This window comes from Strigops habroptila, chromosome 9 (genome assembly GCF_004027225.2).
Source record: "Strigops habroptila isolate Jane chromosome 9, bStrHab1.2.pri, whole genome shotgun sequence".
In the NCBI taxonomy this organism is placed as follows: domain Eukaryota; kingdom Metazoa; phylum Chordata; class Aves; order Psittaciformes; family Psittacidae; genus Strigops; species Strigops habroptila.
In genome coordinates this window covers 2,321,032-2,347,877 of record NC_044285.2, presented here as the reverse complement: position 1 = coordinate 2,347,877, position 26,846 = coordinate 2,321,032, and the positions used below count along the sequence as shown (strand labels likewise).

Sequence of the window (26,846 nt, the reverse complement as noted above, 5' to 3'; positions counted from 1 at the left end):
TGAAGAGAAAATCTAACAATAAATACAAATATACTATATCAGGCAACCTAACCACATCTAAAACCAATGTTATTTTTGGTTTCTAGATCATGCCCTCCATAAAGCTTCCCATACTTATTAATAATGTATATGTTCTATATTCTCTTCATCCCCTTTAGCTCCAATTTTAGTGTCCTTTTCCTACATCTTTAGAAAATGATTTGGTACTTACAAATCTTATTGTAAGGTCTCATGTGGTAGTTGCAACTTTATTTAGGTGGGTATTTTAAGGTATTGGTGTAGGGGGGTTTATTCTGCTGTGCACTTGGAAAAAGACACGTGAATTTCTATTAATCTTACAACTCCCATTAACTTTCTTATAAACTGAATACTGACCTAACAATCTAGAGAAGCTGCTGCTATTCCAGTTGCTGTTGTGTAAGCTGCACCACCTGATACACCTATCTAAATATATACCTATTATGAACACTTTTTGTCAACAATGTGGAAAAAAAATGGTCTTCCTTTAACCAAATGAAAGAAATACCCACAGAACAAACACCCATAAAATAAAATGTATTGAATATTCAAATTTTATATATATACACACAAGCTCACACACACACAGCTTCTTCTATACAAGTGTGTGTATCTATCTCTTATTTTCTTCCTAAACTCCCATGCTCCCTGACCCAAGAACAGCCTTTCTAATTACATGAAGAACTATACAAGAGTACAACTTTCCCAAACATTTCTCTCACTTAATGGAGGATTTCAATAGGAAATAATTCTTAATGATGACCAGAACAGCATCATTTTAAGCACTGCAAGATTTCAGATGATGGTTCAAAGATGATTTGCTGTAAATTATCCCTACAAATTATGTCTTCATTATTGAAAGAGAATATAAATGATGCAAATCTGATGTGCTCATCCTGCCAGTTCTACGTTTATATCCAAATACCCAGTTGTTTCCTAAAAACATGAGGGTCAGTGCAGCCAGCAAGTAACACCCATCTATGGTTTGACTGTTGTCAATGACTGGAAAATCTGCATTTTCATGTTCTGACAAGCGATACATACATGTACACCTGCTACAGGAAGGTATTTTTTAATATTCAAGCTGAGGCTCTGTAAGCATCAAGTGGTGTATTTTCTTCTTGATGTACTGATGCATTAAAAGGAATTATGTATGTAAACTTGGCCACAGCAAGAAGAGATCTTATGTCTTATACTGGGCTGAATTTGATTATTCAGATAAAGTTTGTAATAAAATGAAAGCAGTATCAGGGAAAAAAAATAAGAAATTGTAACTCCAAAGAAGAGGAAGATGTTCAGTAATGAGATGTTTCCACCTGAAATCTTACACCAAAAATAATTTGAATGGTCAATAAACCACAGTTCTAACTAGTTCATAAATACAGCGGATGTACTAATGCCTGCTTTTGTTTCCTTCTCCTTGGCACTGGCTTACAAGCATTTCAATCACCCAGGTGACAGAACAAGGGTACCAGCACTGGGGGCAGCTCTATTTCATCTCGTCATTTGAACTGCTCCACAGGAAAAGGAGTCTGACATTCACATAATACCCAATTTAAATACTGATCCCACGACACTGTTGAAATACTGCTGAGAGTGGGCTCAAAGAGCAAGGAGAAATTTGAGAAGAGTCATATCCAAGCTCGGAAAGGAAGAGAGAAGGAATAGACTGATAAGAGACTGACAGGTGAAAAGTGCAGAAGCAACGTACATACAACTGTGTGTACCACTGCTTAGGTACAAGAGCTGCTGTCAGGTACACAGAGCAAGACTCACTTAAAGCTGGAGTCATACGATCAGAAAATGACTAGAAAGAAAGCTTCTGTCGTCTGCAAAATGGTAAAACACATTTAACGCATCTTCATTTCAGCAAAGCCTGCCTTACTTTTTGTCCTAAATGTTCATTCCTGTGCGTCACTGAAGAAACCAGTGAAGCAATAAAATCATCAAAGGAGACCAGGACAAATTCTAACTTGTAAAGTGTGGGGGAACACAGGGTGCCATAGCACTGGGAGGAGCAGTACCTGGAGACACAAACAATAGAATATATACAACTTCTTTTGACAAACTTACAGTAATAGACTGGGGATTCACATAAAAAGGAGACTAAAACACAAGCTGAAAATCAGAACTGTTTTGCAAGCTTCTGTAAGGGAGTGAATAGAGAGAGGTACTCTCAGTTTCAGATTTAAATCAGTGTATTTCCTGAGACAAAGGCATATTACATTCTTTTACCAGTGGCCCAAAACATGGCCCTTGAATGTGTCAATAACTTTCCTCCAGGCACAGGACATTCAGGGAAGGATATTTCTGGCTATTTCTAAGTTAGAAGTTATTCAGTGGAATAAGATTTTGCATTTAATTTGAAACTGACTGGAAAATGTTATCGAGTTATCTCCTAACCAGACTGAGAATACAGCAGCAAAATCAAATCATGGGATGAGTTTCATGCTTTCTTGCAGTAGTGGTTTAAATGTGCTAAAGTTAATGGTGTCTCTGCTGGATTACCTCAGCTTTTTAGCTCTGAAAGAACATACTAGTATAAACTATTATCAACTTATCAGCAATGTGCTTTTCAGGGACTGAAAGGCCAGAAAGGAAGACTATTGTTTTAGACAGCCCAGCAAACCAAGCAAGCTCACACACTCTCAAGAAGTCATAGCTCAAAGTAATCAAAAGGTCTGAAATCCTACTAGAATCCTGGAGAGTCCTGGATGTAGTAAAACAAAAGAGTCACCAGAAATGATAGCTTCTATCTCCAAATCTTCTGAAATCTGTGATCATTCTTCTTAAACACTAATCACAGTCATCTAAATCATATACATTCTATTTTCTGGCTACTGCTCTGATTGATGCTGAGCTAAAAGATCATCTTAAGCATCTTGTATCTGCCCATTTATACTGGAGTGGGCTGAGAGCAGCACGTCTTGGTTTGCCATTGACTGCCAGTTGCTTTAGTGGGATGGAATTCCAGATGCCAGTTTCCATGTTACAAGCCCTCACCAGCCCCAACTGCAAGTCTCTGAAACTCTCTCTTCTGACTCAGTGCCATAAATCACAGATAATTAGGGGCTGGGAATCCGAAAATCTCTGCATTTATAACTTCACTTTCTGGAGTTCCAGCCAGCTATAAGTTTGATGAGCTAAGTCTTTACATCTCTGTTTTCCATTACTGGCAAGCACAGGTTTTCCCTGGTATTTATCCTTCTGCTAACTATCTTCACAGGATTCCACAAGGAATTGAGTAGGCTATGCAGGGATCTGACACATACGGATGTGTGTCCCCCAACCTTGGCACTACACGACTCTTGCCAGAAATAGAATGCTGCTGGCAATGCAATTCTTTAAAAAGTAAATTTGGAAGGAATAACAACTGGTAATTAATTGCCTCAAATAAATGGCTCTGGACTGAGGACAAGGCACTTGGATTATATAACAAATAAAAGCACCTTCCTAGGTGGTAACCCTATCCATAAAGTTGGGAGAAATAAATTGATAAACAAGTTCTTTGCGGTCCTGCACTACTACTCTTTGTGAATTGTATGTCACTCAGCCTTCGCCTTTACCTGATTTATACATGCAGATAGACAAAAGCCAGCTAAAGAATACCCAACCTTCCCTCCCTCTGCTGCAAGCCGGAGGGGAGCAACATTGGAACCAATTGCCTTGTGCTTTTCAAAGAGCAGACAGAGAGATGCTCTTTTGCTTTGCTTATACTTCACAATGAAAAAGGTTGTAGGAGTGAACTGACAAAAAAAGAAAGAGCCTAATTCCTCCCTGCGAGGTAAATGATTGTTGTTGCAGGTATTTGAAAAGCAGATGAACAAAAGAGGCAGTGGGGATTGGGTTTTGTGCAAATAAGATGGAAACTGAAAAAGTTCCCCTGTCTACCTTCATGGGCATGTTGTTACAAAGATTATTTAAACATAAAGTGCCACATAATTCACATACAGTTTGGCCTTCCTCACCAGCTTCCCTGGGGTCCTGCTCATCCCTAATCTCCAAAGCACTGTGATGCTCTAACCCGACCGTAGGACTCCATGTACCACTCAGTTCTGTCAGTCACTGCTGTCCCCAACCTAATGACTCCCTGTGGAATTGCACAGGGTGTCCTACAGCCACAGAGAACGCCACACAACTCCAGACCTCTCTTCCTGCTATTTTCACCCCTACGTTCCCAAGATCACCACCGAGCCTACTCAAACTTATGTAGAACACAATTTGGCTCAGTCATTTTTCTTTTCTCTTGAACATAGAATCATGGAATGGTTTGGGTTGGAAAGGACCTTAAGATCATCCAGTCCCAATCCCATGCCATGGGCAGGGACACCTTCCACAAGCATGTTTTGTTTTGATCACAACAAATCAACAGCGTGATGCAAACTACCTGATCTTCATCAGACGTGTACTAAATACCCATCTGACATCCATGTACACTGTAGGTTCCTGCCTGCTCTCTGTGCACAGTTTAATTAGATGAATAATAAATGCGTCAAATTTATCAATGTGGAAAACATTTGTCTGCAGTGAGTTTACATCCTCAACTCGTGTTGTTCACAGACAGCTTTTTATGGCTAAGTCTTTACCTATTTATCCTAAAAAGAACAAGAATCTTCTTTCATTTACATTGATCTGTCCAATTTTCCAGGAGGGAAATACAATTAACCACAAATAATGAGAAACAAAAATTCAAAGTTGACAGATGAGATGCTGTTTTAAAACACTCAGTTCAATATGCTAAAAGCATTCTCTCTCTGTCACAACAGCACTTCCAAAATCAAGCCTGAATTGCAACAGGAGTAATGTGAAAACTCAGCCAAAAGGTTGAGGAAGGATATTCCACATATCATAATTTCCTGTATTGAGCAGTGATTGAGGATTAAACCAAGCCAACATAAAATGTTAGGATGGTTTCCTTGGTATAATAATGAAAAAAATCAATAAATTCTTAATAAATTTGTATGTTTGGCCTCTACCAAACAGCAGCTTCTCCTTTGGAGCAGCTCCTCCTTCTCTGCACCAACTACAGAAAAAGCCCAAGAAAACTAAACTGGGAGAACACTCTGGGAAGTTTTGCTGTGAGCTTGCCACCACCGTCAGCTACAGCTGAAGACCAAATACTGGACTAGAAGACTTTTTGATCTGAGCCTAAACAGCCGTTGCAATGTTGTTCCATTCCAGTAGAGAGCTCCTCGGTGGGAGATAGTCTCAGTGAATCACTTCTTTCCTGCCCCCCCTGGGTGTGGAGCTGGATGTTAATATGTCTGAAAATCTGTGCTTAGGTTCCTAAAATGTTATTCCCAAACACACTGACTGAACGATTCCTTTGACTTGAATTGGGTTGGAATTAGGCCCAATGAACTTCTCTGCTTTCAAAGATCATAATAGAGAATAGAATTGACTAGCACCAGAGTTTATTACACAGCCACTGGACACAAATGCACTCAATATAATCAAGCTGCTACTTCTCATATTTTAATTATAGGAAAAGCATTGTAAAAGTCACACTTCCATTAAAAACAAGCACTTTCACAAGGTCTAATAATAAAATTTTTATCAATAGGAATATTCAGAATTAACTTTCTGTGTACAAATTAGATTTTAAATAGCAGGTTCATTTCTCTGGTGATCTCATTTAGGTTTTGGTATCAAGCAATGTCCCAAACACATAAAAAACCTCCTATGGTAAATTTTTATCCCTAATGTTTTCCAGCTGGTCTCTAATAAGTATTCCTAATTGTACTTGTTAAAAAGGGGATTTATGGATCTCAATTAGATTGGTTTTACTTCTCCTACAGCAATTTTCTGTACCAACCAAGGCTATTCCGAGATAGAAAAAAGTTATGTGGGTGACAGAATAATTGTGAAAATAAAAAAGAAAATGTCTTTTATCCAACTTAATTCTCAGTAATTCTATTTCAATAATCCAAAACAGAAAATACAGCATGTAATAACCATTTTGGGAACTTTGCTCATTCCACAAGTGACAAGGTACTTTTATTATTAGGATTTTCAGCTTTGCTTGTGTGCCCGACTGTGAACATAAAGATTTACATCATTCTCAAGGAATCTGTTTTAATTTTCTTTGCTAACTTAATATCCTGATTCAGCAAAGTATAGAGATACAGCTTACCCTGAGCACACACTGAAGACCTCAGACAATGCGCATTTTCCTGCAATTCATGCAGAGCAGCTTCAGCAAAGTTGTTCAGTGTATGCTTATCTTTAAAGTTTAATGTGACTATGTCCTCAGCAGATACCCAGGTCACCATCTAACTCTTTTGCTGACCAGTGTCCAGTGCTGGTAAAGAAAAGTTACAATACATCCCTGAAAAACCCTGGCTTCCCTCCCCTAACACATACTCTAATACTAGTTCTCAATCAGCCTCACCATACGAAATGTTCTGTCATCTCACTGTGAAATGTACTCTTTTAGGGAGACCTTGTACATCATCACAGTCACAGGACTTCTGAGAGAGCTCTGCAGTTAGGATTCAGATAAACGCTATCAGCCACATCTTTGCATGAGTATTATCCATCACCCACAGAAGCTCAAGCAAAATTAGTAAACACAACTATGTGTCTGACGTGCCATGCTTATGAAAAAGCAAAGCTGCCATACCTTAATAGGAGAAAAAATTTTAAGAGACAAACTGGTTTAGACTAAAATATATCCCATGTATGTGAAGAAACTTCTGCTGCAAACACCTTTTTTTATTGCAGTCTCCTACAACTTTCCCAGATGGCCAGGTAACGGCTATTCCTTGGGGGTCACCATCTGCTCTGCAACTAGTGAGTCATGTCTCTGATTAACATTCAGCTCTCTGACAAATCCCCATGAAACCAAAGCTGGAGACCAAGACCCTTACGCATCAGAGAGGCTCCTCCATGGCAAATTCTGAAAGTCAAAGTCATTACACCTAACGTAACATGAACGTTCCCCTTGACACCACTTCTAGCCAAGACAACGGACCAGGCTGGCTTATTTCTGCAAGTTTCTACTCATTGCTAGGCTGAATATAGACACAAGAATGCTATTTTTACAACATTACATTACAACATTGTCTGTTGTTGCAGCCAAACACTTTGGCTTGAAAATTTGATTTCAGATATGTTAAGTAATGCACAATAAATTCTAATCCAAAGGGAAAAAAAGAAGGAGAAGCGCTGGAGTGCATGCAAAGCTGTGCTCAGGCACAGAGTGGTTAACACATGCCTGCTGTCCACTCGACATTTGCCTTAAAAGCTGCTGTGAAAAAATCAGATTTCTCCCCAGAAATATCATGATTGAAAGTAACAACTTGCAAACAGCAATGTTTTTATGGGCTCCTGTGAAGAGGATTCTCCAGTGCTCAGTAGGGCGAATCCAACCTTCTCAAAAATACTGATCCCATTATTCAGTTTTGGTAATTAAAATGTTTTCTAAATGATTGTTCCCCAGCAGGAGGAAATTGATTCATTTTAATGCATTATTGTATTTTTGTATGGAATAACTTTCTTTTCTCCCCCCTCCTCTTGTTCCCACCATTTGCAGATGAATTAGTTAGATGTGAAGATTTGTCTACTGTATTTGACACGAAGCTTTAGAGAGTCAGTGGAGAAACCCAAGGAGTGCCTCATCATTTGCAAGTTCCATTTCTTTCTCTTTGGATATTGATTAGCAGAGCATTTATCCTGACGAAGCGGCTTGACCAGAACATAGATCTAAATGTGACAGTCACAGAATTTACAAATTCCAAATGCATTTAGGGGTTTCATTAAATCCTGCTTTTCCAAACAAGTTGTTTGGGTTTGTTTTGTTGTGTTTCTTATTGTTTCAGGTTTTATTCAGGCCACAGAATCTTATTTAATTTAAATATGTTTGAGTAACACTATGAGCACCATTTACAAACATAGTGCCTCTTATTTAGGCCCAAACTCCGAGTTCATTAAAACACACTCATTGACTTCAGTTGGTTTTGGGTTAGGCTGTTACTTACTCAGCATTCCAAAAGCTGAAGCAACAGACACCTGGGTAGCTAACTTCAAACACAGGCTCAAAACTAGATCCTGTCCCATCTCAAGAAAAGACGTATACGTATCTTACAACTCGATCACAGCAAGCAATATTTTAAATAAGTAAAATTATTTTGTGTTCATGTTTTCTGCAGCACTTTGAGTAGAATCAATGCTGCCACAGGTGACCTAACATTAAATAGTTTCTTGCACAGGATCTACAAATATGTTAAGATTCAAAACATATCAGGAGCATTAGCATTCCCAGAAAATACAAGGCACTGATATTAGAGGCAGTCTTTGACAAAGCCAAGAACAGGCTTCACCATTCCCAATTCCGTAACACATCTCTCTTTCTGGCAGTAGATTTATGCAATAAACAACAGTAACCATAACATTTATTACTTAATATCAAATTTACTAAAGTGCTCAAAGGTCTCAAGCAGAATGAAGGCCTATATATTATGTAAAGACATCCCAAGAAACTGTTTGTCCTAAAAAACTTACTGTCCTATATATCTCTGATGAAAGCCTCATCTTCAAAAGAACAGCAAGACTTCAGTGCAGGTGAACCTCCCAACTGCTTTCCATCACTGTGCACTTGGGTGAATTCAGGTTTGAAACTCAGCTCTGACAGAGGCTGGAACAATAAAAAGTGATGTCCTTCATACAGCAAAGTTATAAATGTGTGCTGCAATCCAGCAGTGAGCACCACAGAGGCTATGTTATATTTTTGGCATACCTTGTATAGATTTAAGTCTTTAAATCTATTACATATATTACAGTATGAAGGAGGATGGTATGAAGATCACCTTATCCTATTTCCAAACAGCCTCCTATCTGACGCCTTTGAATAACTAGTTTTAGCTAACGATGAGAATTCTTTGTCCATTATGAATTCCTTGTAATGAATAACATGCTGTTACACCAATGCAGGAAAATACTTATTTGTATCAAAGTTTTTGGTTGTTTGGTGGGTTTTTTGTATGACAGGCAACACATAAGACAAGGCTTCTTTTAATTTATACACACATGTCCAAGATGTTAGCTGGAAAGAAAGAAAGAATCTGACCAGCCTAGAAGAATGCTGGGGAGGATAAGACAAAAGAAAGACCTGCAGGAAAACAAGAGAGCAGGGAAAAACATCTGCTAAAGAAACATTAGGAGGATGCCTGGATTACCTAGAAACCATCAGTGTTAAATGCTGGACATAAATCAGTGCAGCAGCTTCCTAACTCTTTCTCTCTCTCTCAGTCTTCCTGTCAAGCAAAAGGATTTTGCACACCAAAGGCAGATCTGAGTCCCCACTTTACCATTCTTATTTAACTCAGAATTTCTGGGTGAGCCTTTTATCTATTGCTGAATTGTATTTAGTTGTCTCTTTGTCCCACCTTGTTTATTTACTAATTTTTCTTGCTCTTTTCTCTATGTAAGTGACTCTCTGTATCATTCCTACCCACACACCTCTGCCTGCCAAGCTACTTCCATTGCCTTTCTTGTTCAACACTGTTTGGAGTTCTTACGTCTCTTGCATCTTACCAACCAGAAGAGGAACAAGCTCACTCTCCAGCCTGCACTCAGATCATTCACAAACAATCTCAGGGAACATATTTTGAGAAATAAATTTCACTTACATCTCTATCAGCCAAAGTGATACAATATAAATCAAAAATAAAGATGAAGAAAAATAAAACTTTTGAAAACTCATGGAGGTTGGAATGGTTGTAGCAGCTGCCTCCACTGCTCAGTGCATCCACTGCACTCATCTGCCTTTTACCTGACACGTCTCTATCTTCTGACCACAAGCAGCCGATGGTATTTTGTCATTGCACAGACCTCAGCTGACACAAGTCACTACTTCTGCCCTCAAGTGTTTCTAATCCAGTGCTAGGTAGCAAGTGGATGGATCCCCTCCTGCAACAAGCAGCACTGTGCAAATGAGGCTTCTTCCATTCACAGCATACAAATCTTTCTGTGTATTTGACCATCGTTATTTACCATAAATGACTGTTTTGTTAATATAATTTCCCACTGTTGCAAATTCTGTGACTTATTCCCAGTAGCCCTCACTGCAGAGGCTGCATCTAATCAATCCTCAATTACTGTGCAAATACATCCTATAGGCTACTGATGTCTTTCCTTTCAAACGCATAATACATAATTAATGACAGTTATAACGCCACCAAAGAGTCCAAACCAAAAGAACTCCCTGCAATTCACAGTTACCAGCACGAAAGATGACTGATTTGTTGGAGTACTTATTTTTCAAGGGGTTTTCACTCCTCTGGAAAAGTGATTATGAGCAGTTCCAGTCAGTGACTGCATTTACTGTACTTTGTTCCTCAAAGCACAATTCTACATAACTAAGTACAATATTTCCTGTTGTAACATTATGTGGTAATAGTTAGGGCTACATCCAAAACTCCTCATTCAGGGACAGCTCACAGTAAAACAGCAAAACATCACTATATGAGATACATGCACAGCTCTGTCCTGCTTTAACATTACAGCTATCAAAACCCTCCCTATCTAAACCAAAGCTCAGAGTTAAAAATTATAATTTTCAAACTTGTTCATTCATTCATTTACAATAATGTTTTTAAGGTTTTTACCTCTCTACAAGTAAAATGGAAACTAGGCATTATTATGAAAGGGTGGCATTCATCTCATGAGGTTTGAGTAATCCAAAAGTTAGAGGCCTGGCCTGGTCTGCTTGTCCATCTTGAGGACCAAGAACTGCCTTGACTTCTTTGCAGGAAGGAGGCAGAGCCAGAAGGCAATTCATCCTAAAGGTGATACCATCTGCAAAAACAAGCCTCCAGAGGTCTAATCCCTTTGCAAATAAGCACTGGTATAAACCCTTTCTGTCCCTAGTGTTTCAATGTACGACTAGTCACACAGTGTTTTGCAGAAGGCAATGCACGATAACTCTGAGAAGTAAATTTTCTGATGATTGAAATGTATCTATAAAATAACTGACTGGCCCCATTTGCTTGATAAAATACCCAGCTGAAATATGAGAAAAAAAGGAAATTAGAAGAGGAGATGGGATGAAGAACTTTGCTACACTGGACATTTTTATCAAGTTTGAGACGTGGCAGGTGTTCTAACTTAAATGGTTTTGATTTGCCTTACCCATTTTAACACACAGAAGTTAATGCTATTTCGAATTTATCAGCCAGGACTTCTTTAAAGTGATATTTACAGCTTTTACATTTAAATGAAGGCAAACAGAAGTATAATTTATGCTATAATAATGACATCTAAAATATCATTGTTTTCTTTAAGAGAATTCAGCTAGCTGTGACAAGAGATAAAACCCCTTTGAATAGAGAAACGTTGTCATAGTTTGACTTGTCAAGGCTCCTGCTTCTAAGAATATTTATGATTTTACTGTTCCTTGAGAACCATAAATGACACAGCATGTCAGTGAGACAGTTTCAGTCTCAGTCTGGATATTTCTGTCCAGAACTGGAGCATAATTCAGTCTCCATCCCCAGATAACCCCAGCCTTTCTCCTTACTCTGCTAACAAAGGGCTTAATACTGGACTTCCTCCTGAGAAACAAATTCTATACCTTGTGCTAACCCCCATGACTTCGCTGAGACTGCCTGGAATGAAAATGAATGCAGAATTTTATTGTAAATTAAGAAAGCACAAATCAGCCCCCAGTGTACAAAGTGCAATGGCAGTTTGCTGGAATGACTGCCTGTCAAGTAAGTACTAGACTATGATGCACAACTCATTTGACAAACTGAGTGTCAGTGAAGTCACCTACCAGTGTCCTACGCTGCTACCAAAAGCATGTTGGCTGCTAAATGACTTTACATTCTTTCTTCTTTTTCTACCGAGCTTATTTTAGAAAGGTTGTATATCAATCTGGAAAGTGCTGTGAACATGATGTTATCATAATGGTACCATATGCCAGTCGACTACTTACAAATCATCCATGCTTCTCTCACTTGGTAGATTTTATAAGCATGATAAAGAACTTGATTCTCCTCATGCTTACACTGACTTTATATCAGTATACTTCCATGTTTTACACTGGTAAAAGAAGGGAGAAATATTTGTACCAAACCCTCTAAAAAACCTTTAAGACTCTTAAAATGGCTGCATCACGTAACAGTTTTTACTATTCAAGTATTTGTCTCAAAACCAGATGTATTAAAGATTCAAACCCTATGGAAGAGTAGAATATGCTCCCAAAACACTTTCCCTAGCCATACAATCTACAGAAATAGGTTACATGCTTTAACTAAAGAGCTTTGGAGCTTTTCATTTACCTCCTTTGTTTTGGCTCCATAAGGAGGCAACTGTGAATACTCCATCTCATAGTTTCTTGATAGCTTTTTCCTATCTTTTTTGTTCCAGAGAAAGCAGATTTCCACACGTTCACAACACTCCATAAACCTTACAAGAAAACAAGTACCATAAGACTTGTGATAAAAACAAGAGGTCAGCAAAAGTCTAGATCTTAACAAGGGATCCAAGAAAAAAGGTTAAGGAAAACTTCAGCTTCACAGCTGAACTTGAAAGAACCTGGAGCCATTTCCACTCATATGTACCAGTTAAATATATGTATTTTAAAAAAGGAAAAAAGGATTTGTTCCCAAACTTCGATCTTGGGTAACCTTTAAGCTGTCATATTCTGACAGTTCTCTGGTACCTTTTTAACCCTTTAAAACATTTTTCAGAGTGATTATTAGTGCTCATAAAACGTTTTGGGTTGAAAAGCCTAGAAAATGAAGTATATGAAGTTAGAGCACAGAACTATTTTCACTCAGCTACTGTCTTACTCCTCTTCCAGGCAGAGCATATCTCTAGCAGTGAATCTGATTTCAGCCTCATGCCTATTCATTCATTAGCCTTTACAGTCAGGCTGTTACTAGGAGAAATTCTCAGTGCCAGTTCTTACTGCAAAGGAAAAAGTTAGGCCTACCAATTCTAGTCTTGTTTGCAATCTGGTGCAAGTTGGATGTGCTCTTCTTTCCTGCTGCATTTCTGTGAGCAGGCTAAGTGGTGACCTTCATCTTGTATCTCTCTTCCTCTCTCAGAAAGAAGCTTTCATACAAATTTCAATACTTTCCCTTTAGAGCAGCAGCCAGATGGTAGAAACTGCCTGAAGGGCTTAGCACTACTGTTCATATACAAGTGATTGTAAACACACTTATCTTGGAGAATTCTGGACTTGCCTTTGGACATCCTGACTGAATATCTCACATTCTCTGGGCTGTAGCCTGCTGTTTGACAGCTACTGAGTCTGATCTTCCAAAGGCTGTGCAGTATTGTCTCTTCATGAATTTGGTACATAACTTTTAATTCCTAAGGTAAGGATATTATTTTGTAAACTCTTAAACAAAATTCCTCCTCTCTATATGCATACACCAGTTGTACATCACTCCCAGGAATCACATCGGAGTGTCATGCAGCTGAATTCATCTGGCAAACTTTAAAACTGATTCTATCTGGGATTTGTCTCCTTTGAGAGTAACTCTTTTAATTTTCTACAAGCTTTTTTATCTCTCTCCTTTACACACAGAACTTCCTCAGTGAGGTTTCAATCAGTTTTGTGCAAAAAGTACCAATTGCTGCTGCTGCAGCATGGTCACCCTGCACAGTGCAGAACAATCAGGTTCATTTTTTCATCTTTTCCATTAACATCTCAACAACCCTTTCCAGGGGTAACTCATTTACTCCCAATGATAATTGGGATGATTTTCTTGATCCCAGGTTTTACCTATTAGTCCCTGTGAGGCAGCTGGGGAAGGGCTCAGTTGCCTAAACAGGATAATTTGACACACCTGAGGAAAAATGAGATATCTGCATTGGGCACCAGATACAATGTGTGTCTCACAGGACAATTGAAGGCTGGTGGAGCATCAACTAAAGACCAGGCAGGGTATCCTGGAGATCCTGAGATGCCTGCAAGCTCTGAATCCAACTTGCAGCTACCCCTTGGTCTAAAGTTCATCACTATCAGTGGAGAAATTCCCAGATACTTTGGCTTTGATTGGCACTAGACTGTGACCTACAATGTCAGAGTTCCCTTTACACAGCCATACAAGGGAGAGAGGAGCAGCATAAGCAAGCCCTTGCCTCCCAGCCCTCCTCTGCAAGATGCGACCAGAATTGATGGTTGCGTAAGATGGCAATAAGAACAAAGTGCAAGCAGGTAATTCAAACCCCCAGTGGTACAGATGGGTATTTTGTGGGAACCCACCACACTCTTTCTATGCACCTGGAAGTGCACAAAGCCCAACATCAAGCACAAATGTTGCAATAATCAAATGTAAAAACTAGTGCAGGCACCACACTTTCCCCACTCCCCAATGCCTGCAGCCCCCATGCTTCAAGAAAAAGAGTTTATAGCTTTTATATCAAGTAACTGTGAACTGTATAGAGTCTCCATTTAAATTTCCACCCCAGAGATTTGCACAGCAGTACTGCAAAAAGTAGTAATTATACAGCAGCTTTTCAATATGCAATGGAATGCAGCACTTCTCTTTTTAAGCTGAACAACCAAAGTGGCATTGTAAATATGATATTTAAATAGTAGCTCAAACCACATGGTTTTGAAAACAATAACCAAGCACATGCTTTTCAGGAGCACAGAATCAGAAATTATTTCACAGACAAGGATAAAAGGCTTGCAGGAATTGTGATCATGCTACAGAAAAGTAGTTTACGCAGGCTGTATTTGAAGGTACATTCACAGTTCCAATATAATTAACTGTTTTCAGGGATTTACAGTTTTGATGTATGCATTTGCTTAAATATTAATTCTGCTGCCTAGCATGGAAAACATGATGGGTTATTCAAAGTGAAAATGGCTGAATGCCCCATTCATAGCAAATGTGCCACTTACTGAAAGAGAGCGTTGGTTTCTAGTTGATACTTGGGACTATTCATTTATATTTAATTGTAAAAACAAGAGATCAAATGAGTCCTTTTTCAATAAGCAAAAACCAGGAGCAACATAAAGCAGCCATATAGCATATATTTTACCTCAGCCAAGTTTTTTTTAACAAAAGGATGAATTTTGATGAGGTAGATGATGGATTGAGTGGTGAGAAAGACAACACTGACATTTCATTTTGAAAACCACACAGTGACCACACAACCATTGTCAGCGCTTCAGATGTTGAAACACTTTCACTGTAAAACTTTTACAATCCTGTAACAAATTTACTCAGATATTAACAAGAAGCAGAAAGAAAACTAAGTTCAACAGCTTGAACAGTGAGGCAGCCTCCAGAGGTTGTGACTGACAAAGGAGCACTCCTGCGCTTGCATTGAAACTAGCTTTGCAAACATATAGAATTATTCTTAAACACGTGTTTATCAGTTTTTATTGCCCTAAGCCACTTCAGGTGCCTCACATTGACTATAACAGACTCCAGAGCAGGTCCCATAAACACAAATTTGTTCATAAGCTTCTGCAAGACCAGATCCTCAGTCTGTAAATGATCACATAAAATCCAACCCTATAATGAGACTGTTCAGTTGATTTACTCACCTTTATTTAGCACTACTATAAGCAAGGCAATGCACCTAAAAGAATCCATCCATCAGACATTACTCCAAGAAGGAAATTTTATGGGGTTTAATAACAAACTGGACATGTAAGGAAGGTCCAAAAAAAGAGAAGGACAGCAAAGCTCTGGCTGCACTCCAAGAGGAGTTCAAGTATGGGAGGGATTCGGACTGCGACTTAGCTATCCCAGAAAAACCTTCACAGCATCGCTTGGCCTGTTATTGTGAAGTTAAGAGACATAACATCCAACCACCTGACTTTAGATATCCATTAGCCATGATACAGCACTGAGCATGACTGGAGGCAGCCCCCCCAGTCCGAAAGGATACTGAAGGTAGACAGGCTGCTACATTCTAGTTAATGTATTTGTTACATATTTGTGCTCTAAATCAGGAGGTAATAAAGATACAAACCTGCAGACTTCATTTTAGTTAACTCTGGACTTCCCTCCTGCTGGGTGGAGGCTAACCCCAGCCTTCACAGGATTTTGAGATTACAGGGTTTATTTAACTCTCCAACCCCTGTGATACTTTGAGAGATGGCTGCCTTGGTTTCACAAAACACTGATTCTCTGCCCACCCTTCTGGGCCAAGTGCTTGCAAATGAATGTTAACTAACACAGGCATCAGCACTGTTGTGCCGTCACCTGAGAATCCCAGCTGAACACTGAATTGGGGACCTGATGTCCTGATACTCCTAAACTTCTCTTTGTTAAGAACCATCTCGCAGGATGGTCAGAATCCTTCAAAGGGGAAAAAAAGGGAATGTTTGGCAGCAGCGAGTAGGACCAGCAAGATTCCACCAGCTCCCCAACCGCAAGAAACTAAGGCTACACACTGCGTCCTACAACTCCTTTGTGCCCTCTCCTGCCTCAAAGACCCTCTTCCTCGGGAGCACTGCTGAGTACACACAGGGGAAGCCTCCACAACCCGGCCAGCGAGGCTCCAGCCCGAGAACTCGGCTCGCCCGCGCGCAGCAGCAGTCCGAGGTCTGGGGCACGCGGAGACCAAACCTGCCTCCTGCAGCCAGAAGAAAGTTCGTGCCGACACAACACCTCGGTAAACCACGCGGGGGGAGGCGGCTTCTAAGAGAAGCGCCGGTAGTGGAGAGCCCTAATAAAGCCGTAAGATCTTGCCCACGCACAGATCTCCTAGATCAGCACTTCCAAAACCACCAACGACAACCCAAAGAAAGATCGAGGGAACGGACAGAAACGGAAAACTGGAGAGAGACTGCCTCCGCCCGGCTCGTCCTGGATGCCTAGGCAATTCCAGGAGGAGCAGGGAAGGGGGCTTCCTCCTTTGCAGCCTAAGGGTGCAGGGGGAGCTCCTTGCCCCGCAGCAGCAGCGCCAGGAGGAAGTGAGGCGTGGGGAGCCGCAGCTGCAGTCACTGGGGCTCCGGCGCCGCGTCCCCCGCAGCGCTCAGCCCATGTCCCGACTCGCACCTACCTCGGCGGGACCGGAGCCCCGCCGTCGGGGCCGGATCCGCGGGGCTGCGGCGGCGGCAGCGCGATGCTGCGAGAGGCGGCGGCGGGAGGCGGCGAGCAGCAGCCCGGGCTCCAACGGCCGAGCCGGGGCCGCTCGCACGGGTGCACCGCGTCGGGTCCGCTGCCCAGGACGGGGAGACGATGCTGCTACTGGGGACTCCGGGAGCCTCTTTGGCTCTGTTAGGAAAGTTACCGCGGCCACACGACCCACCTTAAACCCGCCTCCCCGCAAGACCCGGGAGAGGGCGGAGGAGGGAGGGAGGAGACGGGGGTGGGGGCTCGGAAGCCATTCCTTTCCCAGCGCAGAGCCAAGTCACAGCAGCATCTCCCGGGCTGTCGCTCCGGAGTGCAGGGCTGGGTGCGCCCGTGCAGCCCCGCTCCCGCAGCCACCGCGCTGGGGCCGCGCTCCGCTCCCCGCGCCTGGATCTTGCCTTTACGTGCGGTACCCCCGCGCCAGATTCAGCGCGCAGAAACTTTCCCGTTTCCTGCAGCGCTGCCGCTGGGTTTTGGCTTTTTCTTTTGGCGATGTTTGGTTTGGGCAGCTCGTTATTTATTTAACCATTTCTTGCTTGGGGAAAGGGGAATCCAGTCCTGAAGCCTTGGGGTTTGTGCATGTGGTTTGGGTTTGTTTTCCTCCGCCCGATTCAATTAGAATACCTTAAATAGACTAAAAGGAAAAGGATCAGACCGACATCCCGGCATACCGAGGTTGCCGCCTGAGCAGTGCATGTGGGAATGAGGAAGGAAACTCTATAGCTGAGGCAGAAACACTCGGCGGCTCAGCAGAGGGTAGGAGATGGGAAAAAGCCAGTGTTCCTGCCTCCTGCAGCTGAAAAAGGGGATCCTCCCGAGCAGAGAGCTACCCGACTCCACCGATGTGCTTAGCGGGAGATCATGCAAACTTCTGGACCCATTTCAAGTTGCAAAGCGACGCACCTACACGCACGCACGCACGCAGTAGTAGGGGCGTGTAGACATAAGGAAACACACTCAGCTCTCGGACTGCCTGAAGCAGCCCCTGGATGGAGAGAAGCTGGCTAGAGCTGATAGCAGGCAAGACTGAGGGGATGCTAATGGAGGAAAGTGCCAGGGAAAATTTACCTCTTCTCTAGCATCCTCTACCGTCCAGAGCATCTGCCCTTGTATTGTCAAATCGGCTGCTCCACTGCTGCTTTTTAGGCTAGCTCCGTGCAACTGGATGCTCAGAGAAGCATCCCAGAGGGAAGGAATTGCACCACACTGTTGTCGTTTTCTTCCTGAAAGATACACCAGAAGTTACAAACATATAATGATAAAATCATTAGATCAAATGCTTGTGACAGGTGATTTGAGCAGCTGCACTAACTTAGCTCCCAACCAGCTATCTTGTGCTTGCACAGTCTTTTTCAAGATGAAATGCTCTATTTGTGTTACGTACTATTACTGATTACTTTCTAATGATAATAGTAACGCTGGCTGAGTTCCTCCTTTTTCATCATCTCAGTATGTAAGGAACATAAGACCAAGTCCCTTTTTGATCATGTACCAAGACGGCTAATAACTTTTTTGTCACTGCAAGCCACATGATGAATCCCCACATTGTACAATATTTTATGCACATAGACAGCTGCCAAAATCCTTTGTCCTGCACTGTGTGTTTCTTGGTAACATGCCATTACATGACTGCAGGTGATGGCAGAGTTTCAAAATAGATGGTTTGGGCCAGATTTGGGATGCTGTTTCCATAAAGGACTCCTTGCAATCTCCCAGCCTTCCAAAACCCCTCTCTGCTCCCACCGCTGCTTTCCTGTCAACACATTCCAAACCTGCACATTGCTGCTTTGTCCTGGTTTGCAGCCCTCCCAAAATCTTGCAGTCACCTGACCAGGAGAGTGGAACAGTGGAGCACATGGTGCTGGAGTGGCTGCTGCCTTCCTCACCTCTGCTCTGCAAGCCCAGCTCTCTCCTTAGCTCCAGAGGCTATTTTTCCTTGTTAGCTATTGCTAAGGCAGCTGAGCCAGGATCTGTAGCACTACTGGTGCCTGAAGTGAATTCATCCCCATCTTTCCTGACCTGTCTTTAATTATTTTTACAAACATCCTAATAATGAATATCAATAATAAATTAGCAATCGTGTTTGTTTATTAAATTATTTCCAATATTTAATAAAATTTAATAGACCAAATTTGAACTAGATTTACTGAATAAATAAAGATAATTAGGTTCTGTTGTTTGTATAAGAATATTACAAACACCAGTTGCTCTATACTGATGGTATTGTTTATTTCTCAGTTTTGTCACCAGCTTCCAGTTGGGGAACTATTTAGCCTCCCTGATTTTTCTTTACAGAAAGTAAGATGCTGCCTGAGATGCATGGAGACAAAACCAGTCTGCTAAAGATAAATTAGGCCATTTTGCTGCTACAATTTGGGGGGTTTTTTTGCCTTCCAGATTTCTCTCTAGAACTTTCCAAAGAAGTATCCTGTCAAAATAGGGCTGCCCTGGACATGAAAACACCCCAGATATTACACTGTTGTATGACTGCAGATGTTTGAGACAAAGCATTCAGCCCTTCTTTCTCATGTCAAATCCCATCCAACTCAGTAATTTCATTTGGATAGTATAGTTCTAGTATTCTCTGCAGTAAAGTTGTTTACTTGAAGAGTAGTAGATAGCTAGATTTATTGACATTGCTAATGTCTATGGAAGAGTTTTACATTTGAGGATGACTACTGACATATTTATTATTAGTTTCTATTTAAATGCAACCCCCTCTAAAAAGACATTCAGCATAAACAACATTAGATTGCACCACACTGATTCTTGCTCAGTGTGCTCAGTTTTTAAAATGCACCATTTACAAATGAAGATATAAAAAGATGGTTTGGCTTTTTTCTTCTTATTGTTGACTCAACGAGTCTTGCCCAGAGTTATAACTCCATGAACTCAAGCTGAATCTTCAAGCTTAGCTAGATTCTTCCATAAATCAGAATGAGTTGCTGAAATTCTGAAGGACAAAATAACCCTCAGTTATGGGTGCACAGCCTCAGTTTGGTGAAATGGTATCTTTGGTTACACCCATGCAATGTTAGCACCAACATGTAAATGAGAAAAGAATTGGGGCGGGGGGGGGGGGGAGAGGGGGCGGGAAGAAAATAAAGCAAGAGTGCATTGTAAGAGTGACTCTGCAGAGGAAAACTGCTTAATAATTCTGCTGATCATGTGTGAGCTGAAGAACAATTCATTTCCCTCTCCCAGAGCTCAGCTGGGTGACAGGAGTTTAAAGGAGAACGGCTCTTTCATAATAGTGAGCAAGTATGTCCTTCAGTACAGGCAGACAACACCAGGTTGAAAGCACCAAAGTCACCAGTGGCTTTGCAGCTGGCTTTTGGGGGAGGCAGAATTTTACCCTGGGAGAAGATCTGCTGAGTAAGAACCAGCCACTTGTACGTGTTTGCTCTTCAAAGTCAAATCACCTTCCAAGAGCATTTTTACTGCTTTTATTTGCTTGCTTCTACATGTCCAATTCAAAACTAGTTCCTCATCCACTTTTTCATTTTCCATATGTTCCTTTTCCTTCAAGGGTCGGTTGGGTCTCAGAAAATAGCAGCTCACTGAACCATGTTATTGTTGTAAAAGCATCTATTTTCAACCCTCAAAAATTATTACACATTTAATATTAAAGCTCAAGAAATTAAATATGCATAATTTGTGTCTGAATGAACAAATTATCATTGAAAATAATGCTTGAAAAACAAAGCTTTGCAGATATAACGTGAACTTTAAGTTGTTTTTTATAAAACCAATCTGGGTTTTAGTTTATGCATCATTCTGTTCCCTGCAATAATACGCTGTCTGTGCAATCAGTGATGATAAATGGTACATAATTGTAAACCTGATATTGGTTTTCAATATTGAATTCATCATTCTGTCCTCTTAACACATATTAAATACTTTAAAAAATTTATATATGTGTTTGATTTATCTGTGATTTTTTTCCAATGTGTAAAATTTATTAGTTTTCTAGTTTTTGAGAAACTACGAGGAGACAACATCATTAATAACACTGAATAATAGTGTTGGCCTCCTTTATGCGTGACTCCCTTCTACCAATACAACATGTCCAAATCAAACACACATATTACTTGTAGGCAGTGTAGGAAATACAGTCTTAACCAGAGCCAGTTGTGCACAGATTCTGTTTGACTTCCCTGATCTATCCAAACAGTGATTTGCAGGAACTTACTCTCACTTAGGAAGGCAACTCCCACATTCATAGGATCTGCATTTTGCTTTATTTTGTCTCAGGATTGTTGGCTAAGCTACCAAGGTTGGAAAAGTACAATACACCTCAATCCAAATGGGGAAAAAGCTTAGCTATCCTTCAGAGTTTGGGTCCACTCCAGAGACATTATTTTACCTTTTATCATATCATGGACCCATTCTCTCAAATGTGACGTTTTTCTCAATTTATCCCAATACTTTTAATGAACAGGTAATGGAAAAAAGTAAAAGAATAAATCACAAGACATTCATAGAATCCCAGGTTGAAAGGGGCCTCAAAGATCATCTGATCCGGCCTTTCTAGGCAAGCGTGACATAGAACTAGATGTCCCAGCACCGTGTCCAGCTGAAATCCAGCATTAATCCTGCATAACACTAGCAAAAGTATACAGAAATTCTTTGTCCAATTCAAATAGACACTAAGCATGTAGGGCCCAGTTCAGTTGTGTCAATTGGTTTTTCCAGTAACACACTGTGTTCCCCATACACAATATAAAGGGCACACAAAATGAGTTAAGAACCGGCCAGTGACAAGGGGGTTTGTGTAAATCTTATCCTACATATGGTCAAATTCTGCACTTACTCATGGGTACAACCATCACTCCTAGTAACTGATACTTTTCTTAATCAGGGCCAGGCCATGAAATTATTTTTTATTTAGTATGATGTAAATTTAAAAATAAAAGAATTTTGTAAGGCTGAAGAAAATGATTATGCAATTACGCGAATGGAAGAAATAGCATTCACTCAACTGAACTGTAACCTCAGGAGAAACTTGATTTATGAACAAAAATAGCAAAAGAAAGTCAGTTGTACACAACTGTTACTCCTTTATAATAAAGGAACCTGGAGAAAAGACCAGTCTCACAAAACGTACAAGTGGAATTCCCTGCTGCAGGATAGCTGTGACAACTTTGCTGTGTGAAGAGATTAACTACTTTGATGAATCAGAATAGCCTAAGCAGTTGGAATAGCTTGGGTATATCTCAGTCTCCAGGCTTCATAGCATAAATGGTTTGCTATCTGGAGTTTAGAAAACCAGTTTTGGTGTGAAATTCTATACGAAACGTATCAGGACCCCAAGCACATGCTGGCAACAGGAATGACGCTCTGCCTTTATTTGAAGCACCTGATGCTGGTAAGTATCAGAGAAGGATACCTAAATAGATTGACAATCACTCTCTAACACCTACATTCTTATTAATCTTAATGAGAGTTATGCACATGAACTGAGAAGTGAAGAGGCCCCTCAATTAAAAAAAAAAAGTGAAAAGCTGCATATACAATGCATAATTAATAGCAATGTCATATAGGTCAACAGCAACCATTGCCTTTCTAGTGAAAATTCCATTGTAGATAGAAAAATACCTACTCTCTGAGGCTATCAAGAAAACACATACTGCAGCTGAATCAGGAAAACAATTGCTTCCAACCACATCTTCAGCTTCTATTTTTGAGAGTTAAAAGACAATTTACCTGTCAGGCTCCTGTGCATCTACAGGATGTTCCTTTTAGTACTGGCTGAGGTAGAATCAAGGGCATGGGGGGAATTTAACTGGAGGAATTTACACCAAACAGGTATTTCTAGGTTGAACACTATCACCTGTATTTGTGAGTTAAAAGCTGCATACACTATTACCAGTCTCTTGAGTTTGTCCAGTCGTTCAGAGCCATTATTTAAAGACTATACATCTACCTTTCCTTAAGCTGAAGCTGCTCCACACTGGAAACTGATGTAAAGCAGTAACACTACCAGAGATCTTCTGGGAAGAAATGTAGTGATACAAAGCACCAGAATTTCCCCTTCACTGAAACCCAAAGACTGGAACAGCCATGAGCACATACAGACCAAAAAAGAGGCATAGAATCAGCAGCTGAAGAAGAATGCTGATTCACATCATCTGCCTACACCAGTACAGCCTCGAAGTTCTGCTCCCTCACACAGAAACCCAAGAGACTCTACTCCCTCGGGAAACTCCCCTCTGGAGAAAGCTGCCCAGAATATCTAGATATTGACAGCAAACCAGATAAGAAAGTTAAAATGAGGACTGAAGCAGATAGAAATTCATGTGGTTGGCATTCTGAAACAAGTCTGTGTGATATCTTTATTTATGCCTTATTTACAAGTACTTCTAAATATGCTGGGGCAAATCTATCATCAAGCTTAGCCCATTTTCTTCAAGCACCTGTCTCCAGATAGACATAATATTATGGACAGAACTCCAGATAGACATAATATTACGGCCAGAACTTAAATCTGTATGAAATGTACTGTTACAGCAATTGGCATTATTTGGACACACTGTGGAAGGCACATTGCTCTGCTATATTTCTATCAAAAGACATTTTGAGTGCATTGGTCTTGCATTCAGTGAAGAATGGGTTTTGCTGCAGAAAGGAGAAGCCGAAAGAAGCTGTAAATTCATCTTTATGATAGATTTCTGAATGGAATTTTTCCCTGAAGTTTTAGGAACTAGTTGAATGTGAACACTGAATATAAACATTCTCTTAACTGTCCCCCTTTTCTATGTCCATATTTATCTTTAGCCATTACAATTTATTTGCATTAAGGCAGCACCCAGAGTTCTTAATCAAAACCAGGACTTCATTTATCCCATATGTTCACAGTAATATACAATCTCAAGTGAAAAAAAAAATAAAAATAAATAATTCAAGCAAGAGTGAAAGCAAAATAGAGGAAAAGCACCTGCCTATAGTTGTGATGTTAAAGCAGGGAATAAAACCTGGGGGTCCAAAATTCTGCCACCTGGACTTGTGTATCAATGCTGCAGTCTGCTATCCTCATCATCAGTGGGCTCAGCGTGGGACTTTCAGAAAGAGGATAATCTGAACTTTTATCATCTGCTCTGGGATTTTTTGGTACTGCTTTTATTCATCATTGCAGAGATAAGCAGCCTACAAAGCTACTCTGTTCTGCATAAGACATCTGTTACAGTGAAATCTAAAGATACACCTTTACATTGATTGTAAATGACTATTGGACAGATTATTTTATGTCTCACATTCCTACTTGCAAAAACAGCAATAACATTCCATGTGCTGGTTAATATTAACTTCTATATCCAATCTAGGTCTGTACTGCGTATGCTACAGATATTAACATTATAATGGCCATTTCCAAATTTTGGAATTCCAAGGAATTATACTCCCTGACATTTTAAATGTAGGAAGAAAACAAGAAAAGCCTAACAAGAAATTCCCACCAGTTTTATTCCAATTTTTAAAGAAAATCTATGAAGACTTGGGTGCGAATATTCCTTTTCATTTTCATCTAGCTCAATAGGCATTCACAGAACCTAAGAAGTCAGGATCTGCCAGAAGTTTATCCACAAAATGACAGCACCCACAATGCATTTGTTTCTCTGTTTTGCCACTTTACAAGGGGAAAAATCTATTTCTAAGATATTTTCGGTAATGTATGACTAAGTAGCAAAATTAAAACTAGGAAATTAATAACTACATGGCATTTCAATCCCATCAACTCTAATCAACATAAATCCATTCTAATTAAAACCTGCAAATCCTAAGGATACCAAACAGATAGCCCTCTATTACTGGGAGATTGCAACAACAGGCTCATTACATACAAATGGAGAGTATGGAAACCTCTGAAAGAGGCAAGGATGAAGCAGTACTAAAAGTATTCATATATTTTTAGAATACCATTAGCCCCCAGTAATCTCTAATTAGCAAAAACAAACATAAATTTTGTCCTTTAAAACTTAAAGAGCACTTTTACAAGCTAAATGAAGGATCTGAAAGAAGTGTACAACAGGCTGACAAAGGTTACTGTTTATCACCACCATCAAACCAGAAATAACACAGTGATTTAGAGCATGTTCTGATCAGCATGATGAATAACACACATCAGTTTAAATAATAGAAATTATGTCATTGTATCAGAGCCATTGCTTCAAAGTCAAAACACCTTAAATCTTGACTCTGTCTTTAGGACTTGACCAAAAGCCCATGGACATTAACAAGACTCTTTGCGCTGACTCCCTTGGGCCTCACGTTTGCCCTGTGTACAGAAGTGCAAAGGGACTGTCCACCAGCCTCACACATCTTAATTCAGGAAGCTTCTCATCTCTCCTATATTCTTGCACTTAAAATTGGCATCAGCTTGAAGTACATAACTTAAATGATGCTAAAGTACTGAACATCAAATTTGCCTGGTTCTGGGCGATGTGATATTAAGATCAATAGTTTCTCTCTCCTATCATAGAATAGTAAGGATTGAAAAGGACCTTAAGATCATCTAGGTCCAACTCCCCTGCCATGGACAGGGACACCTCGCACTAAACCATGTGGCCCAAGGCTCTGTCCAACCTATCACAGCACTGTCAGGTGGCGAAAGGGATCCAAACTGAGCTTAGGTGTATACCATTAGTACACATTTACAGCAGCTAATACTGATACTTTGGGGTTTAAAGGGAGACTCCATCTTCACCCAGCTCTAAATTAGCTCTTTTAAAAAAGGCATCTTTTGTCTATTGGCAGGTTTTTTCCACAACCAACAGAGATTAAACAAATGCATTTGCTTGGCAGGCAGTGGTTGTCACCCTGCCAATTAGCTGAACAGGAAGCAAATAACCTGCTGACCTTCCTGGGCAAGCAGTCTCTCCGAGGCAAGCAAATGAGACTGTAGGAAGGGCTGTAGCTCGGACAGTTATTATTATCATAGATCACCACAAACTTACTCTACCACTGCCCTGGAATTATAGCAACAGCAGTGAACCACAGAAGTATGAAGCTGGAGGGAACCAAAGCCATCATTATGTCTAGTGGTTTCCAAACTGTAATTTATGAAATCATCACAAGCACTGTCTTTATTATGTTTTCATCAGCCACTGACACTAAGGGGGGCTGGTGGTCAGCAGAGAAGTCTTGAGAGGTGACAATGGTTTGGCTAGGCTGGAAAGCCTGGGAATCACTGATTGGGTTACTGCAGCAAGGAGCAAGTAACACCTAGACTACTCCTAACAGACATTTAATCAGTTGTTCTTACAGATTTCCAGTGAATGATATTTCACAATCTCTTTATGCAGACTGTGCCAGAATTTAATACAATGATGTTGTTCAAGAATATTTAAAGGTAGTTGTAGTTTCCTTTTCAAAACTGCAAATTTTGGCTTGGGATTTTTGGTTTTGGGGTTTGGTTTTTTCCTTTTAATGAAGTAGAAGAAAGAGTGGAATGTCACGTATATAAATGCTTGGACAACATTATATTTAGAAAAGCAAGAAAATCAAATCAATCATTCTTCTTCACCCTCGCCTACTGTGATGCTCGCTGGTGCTAGTTAAGTAAAATAACTACTCCCTCTATGTTTTCAGTGTGAAGCAAGAGTTACAGTTAGCCTTCGCTTTCACATGGCACGCTCTGGAAGCAGTATCTGGAACAGCAAGAGGACTTTGGTGAATAATGAGGAGGGCAGCAGTAAGGTTCCTCAACTATGAGCATGCACACTCCTCAGGTGAAACTTTCATCTAAGTCTCCTCTGCATGTCATACCAGTGGATCAAATAA

General features: G+C 40.4%; 1 protein-coding gene across 7 annotated transcripts in view; it reads right to left on the bottom strand.

The window, feature by feature from the left end:
• Positions 1–17,311, bottom strand: part of MEGF11 (multiple EGF like domains 11) — a 269,153-nt gene extending 251,842 nt beyond the window's left edge. For all 7 annotated transcript variants that reach the window (XR_003993112.1, XR_003993113.1, XM_030497267.1 and 4 more), the window contains exon 1: positions 16,999–17,311. The gene's annotated coding sequence lies outside the window, so the exon portion shown is untranslated. The remainder of the gene's footprint in view (positions 1–16,998) is intronic.
• Between the last annotated feature and the right edge of the window lie 9,535 nt (positions 17,312–26,846).